Source organism: Schistocerca piceifrons, chromosome 3 (genome assembly GCF_021461385.2).
Source record: "Schistocerca piceifrons isolate TAMUIC-IGC-003096 chromosome 3, iqSchPice1.1, whole genome shotgun sequence".
Lineage (NCBI taxonomy): Eukaryota > Metazoa > Arthropoda > Insecta > Orthoptera > Acrididae > Schistocerca > Schistocerca piceifrons.
The window spans coordinates 849,545,598-849,550,015 of NC_060140.1; the positions used below are offsets into that span (position 1 = coordinate 849,545,598).

Sequence of the window (4,418 nt, forward strand, 5' to 3'; positions counted from 1 at the left end):
GAAACGCGGACGTCGGCATTGTGCGCGGGTCCACTGTGTTACAATAAACAAGGCGAGTGGAACTGTTGCACACACAGCTTCTGGGCTGCTAGTGCCGCGGTGTCGCAGCAGAAACGCCTGTGCGCGTGTCGCGGCTTACCGACGGCGAGCGGCCGCCTCTGTGGACACTTGTTTCCATTATTGAGGTCCTGGCGGGCGCGACCGCGACACGGCTGGGTTACCTAACTGTATTGATGGCTCAGGGCGAAGCGGCGGGGCAGCCGTGCAGTCAGCAGAAGCAGCTGCGGTGTTCCGCCTCCTGGTAGTACACTACCCGAGGGCAAAGTGCGAAGGGGATCTCCCTCAGGGAAACTTGACATCAGCGAAATTATTTTATTGTGTTTTCCAGGTTCTTGGCAAGACATCTTCAGATGATTTTAGTACCTAACATGGTTATTCGTCAACTCGGGGCCGAATTGGCAAGTTATTGTGGTATGGTTACGTGACCTCATTTGTCCATACAGGGGGCGATATATAATTCTGAATTGTTGTTTTCTTTTGAAAACCAATTTATTTGCCAAGATGGTTACGCAAACACAATTACTACATTACTAGTTTCGGCAATGTGTGTTGCCGTCCTCACATCCATAAAATATGATAGAACACCCGGCATGTCACTGTAATGCCTAGACTCTGTAAGGCAGCCTGCCATTTTACCACTGAGCCACGGTACTACAGCCGGCCGCGGTGGTCTAGCGGTTCTAGGCGCTCAGTCCGGAACCGCGGTACTGCTACGGTCGCAGGTTCGAATCCTGCCTCGGGCATGGATGTGTGTGATGTCCTTCGGTTAGTTAGGTTTAAGTAGTTCTAAGTTCTAGGGGACTGATGACCACAGATGTTAAGTCCCATAGTACTCAGAGCCATTTGAGCCATTTGAACAAAACTTCATAGGAAGACTTTTTGAGGACATCAAAAATATGTAAGCGAAGTATGAAGAACTGCACTTGCAAGACCCTTTCAGTGACGAGATATTGGGTTATGGCACAACTCTTACAACACTAAGTGAAGCAAGGCAAAGGAAATGGGTCGAAATCTCGGAGAAAATGGACGTGTCATATAGCAGCAAAACTGCGTGGAATCTGATGAGGAAGCTCAATGGGAACCCAAAACAAAGCAATGAAGTCGATAAACACATAACTAAGTTGTGCACCAACTGCTACTCAATGGCAAGCCCAACAGAAAAAGTGAGAAAAGCATGTTACAACATGATAGCCACACAGAAATAAACAACTTGTCCTCTCCTTTCATAATCAGACAGCTCAATGAGGATATAAAACCTATGAAAAACGAAAAGGCGGCTGGTATTGATGATGTGTGCGTGGAATAGGTAAAGCATTTCGGACCGGATGCCAAAAATTGGGCTTTAAGCCCTTTTAACCAGTGCCGAGAGACGTTTAAAAATCCTTAAACTGTGGAAGAAGTCCACCTCTTCAAATTGCGTGAAAGGCCGACCTTTAATCGAATCAATAATATCATTCCAGAATGAGATTTTCACTCTGCAGCGGAGTGTGCGCTGATATGAAACTTCCTGGCATATTAAAACTGTGTGCCCGACCGAGACTCGAACTCAGGACCTTTGCCTTTCGCGGGCAAGTGCTCTACCAACTGAGCTACCGAAGCACGACTCACGCCCGGTACTCACAGCTTTACTTCTGCCAATACCTCGTCTCCTACCTTCTAAACTTTACAGAAGCTCTCCTGCGAAGGTCCCGAGTTCGAGTCTCGGTCGGGCACACAGTTTTAATCTGCCAGGAAGTTTCATATCAGCGCACACTCCGCTACAGAGTGAAAATCTCATTCTGGAAACATCCCCCAGGCTGTGGCTAAGCCATGTCTGCGCAGTATCCTTTCTTTGAGGAGTGCTAGTTCTGCAAGGTTCGCAGGAGAGCTTCTGTAAAGTTTGGAAGGTAGGAGACGAGGAACTGGCAGAAGTAAAGCTGTGAGTACCGGGTGAGAGTCGTGCTTCGGTAGCTCAGTTGGTAGAGCACTTGCCCGCAAAAGGCAAAGGTCCCGAGTTCGAGTCTCGGTCGGGCACACAGTTTTAATCTGCCAGGAAGTTTAATAATATCATTGATTCGAAGTTAATCCTGCAGCAAGCCGGCTTCAGGTCATGTAAATCTTGTACTGGTAAGATCTTGGCACTCTCAGAGCGTATTGAGGAGGGATATGAAAATAAAGTAATAACGGGCTTTCCTCTGGTCGACCGAAAACTATTACTCAAAATCTGTGATGTTACTATGGACCATCAACTAATAAAAACTGCAGAGCGTACAATTCTGCGCCAATGTAGAAGGAATAAAAGTCACTGGAGGAAGCAGAAAAATGGCCTTGCTCAAGAAAGTGTTCTAGTTCCTATCTTGTTGAGTATATGTACGATCAATCAGAAAGTACTCAAAGATAAAGACACTCTTTCTCCATGCTGACGGTTTGGATACCACGGTCCTAAGCGTGCTCTAGGGGAGGCTCTGTTCCGACCCTATTAGGCTACGTTTAGCGGCCGGAGACATACCCATTGTGTTTCTGTTGACTTCATGTATTATCAGGACACCATGAACATTACTGCGAGAGGGATATCCATTTTGTATTCCGTCAGTCGAATTTTCTGACACCAGTTGACACGACCCTTTCTCTGAGCTCCAGTCAGTTTGTTCGCAGTCCAGCGGGGACCGGTCTTTTGCCACGGGTAAAAGTTTACGAGAAAGCGACTGGCCCCTTTTCGACGGCAGCACTCTTCAGTGACGATGCGCACATATCCGGTATTTTTAAAATTTTTTTTATTCCTTCAGTCACAGCCCGTTCTGGTCGACCTACGCGAAATTAATCGCTTTTGGTAGCACGAACACGACGAAATTCTGCAAACCAGTTGTAAACAGTCTTTTCTGAATGTGAGCGACTGCCAAAAGTTAAACGAAATGAGTCACTACTGTTGAGTACAAAGCCCCCTCGGCCAGTCTGTGGATGGTTTTTAGGCGGTTTTCCATCTGCCTCGGCGAATGCGGGCTGGTTCCCCTTATTCCGCCTCAGTTACACTATGTCGGCGATTGCTGCGCAAACAAGTTCTCCACTTACGCGTACACCACCATTACTCTACCACGCAAACATAGGGGTTACACACGTCTGGTGTGAGGCGTTCCTTGGGGGGTCCACCGGGGGCTGAACCGCACAAGAACCCTGGGTTCGGTGTGGGGCGGTGGAGGGGTGAAGTGGACTACGGGAGTCGTAAGTGGACTGCGGTAGTCGTCGTGGGGTTGTGGACCATTGCGGCTGCGACGGGAACGGAGCCACTCCGTCGTTTCTAGGTCCCCGGTTAACATACAATACAATAGGCATGTACAAAGATCGTTGATTATCACACAAAGAAAATAATGACCTGGAATTTCTCTCGTTTTCACATCACTCTCTCTTTAAACGCTCACTGCTAACGAATTGTTGTGTACATAGTTCCGCGTAGTCAGCGCGTACACAACTTTCCCACTAGAGCGCGCCCCGCTAAGCACAACAGCGCAGGCGCAGCCCTCGTCCGTCTCCGCACTACGAGATGGCGCTGTCTTAGAGACGGACCAAATTCTGCTTCCACCGATCCGCGTATTAATATGTAATGCAGCCAATGAGATTGCTGCTAACGTAGAACCTTTTCTCCTCGCGGATCACACTCGCGCAGTGATACCTGAACGCGCGAGGTATTATAACGAGTGTACAGACCTCCGATCAGTCAATCTGCACCAGTCTGTGCCAGTCTGCATTTGTCTGTACCAGTCTACAGGGTGTTACAAAAAGGTACGGCCAAACTTTCAGGAAACATTCCTCACACACAAATAAAGAAAAGATGTTATGTGGACATGTGTCCAGAAACGCTTAATTTCCATGCTAGAGCTCATTTTAGTTCCTTCTTCCACCTACGCTCAATGGAGCACGTTATTATGATTTCATACGGGATACTCTACCTGTGCTGCTAGAACATGTGCCTTTACAAGTACGACACAACATGTGGTTCATGCACGATGGAGCTCCCGCGCATTTCAGTCGAAGTGTTCGTACGCTTCTCAACAACAGATTCGGTGACCGATGGATTGGTAGAGGCGGACCAATTCCATGGCCTCCACGCTCTCCTGACCTCAACCCTATTAACTTTCATTTATGGGGGTGTGGTGTCACCGCCAGACACCACACTTGCTAGGTGGTAGTTTAAATCGGCCGCGGTCCATTTAGTACATGTCGGACCCGCGTGTCGCCACTGTGTGATCGCAGACCTAGCGCCACCACAAGGCAGGTCTCGTGATACGAACAAGCACTCGCCCCAGTTGTACGGACGACATTGCTAGCGACAAGACGGACGAAGCCTTCCTCTCATTTGCCGAGAGACAGTTAGAATAGCCTTC

The 4,418-nt window shown here is 48.4% G+C and overlaps 1 non-coding gene across 1 annotated transcript; it reads left to right on the plus strand.

The window, feature by feature from the left end:
• Nucleotides 1-1,999: 1,999 nt before the first annotated feature.
• Nucleotides 2,000-2,074, plus strand: Trnal-caa. Its single transcript has one exon. It is a non-coding gene; the product is annotated as a tRNA-Leu (tRNA).
• The last annotated feature ends 2,344 nt before the right edge of the window (nucleotides 2,075-4,418 follow it).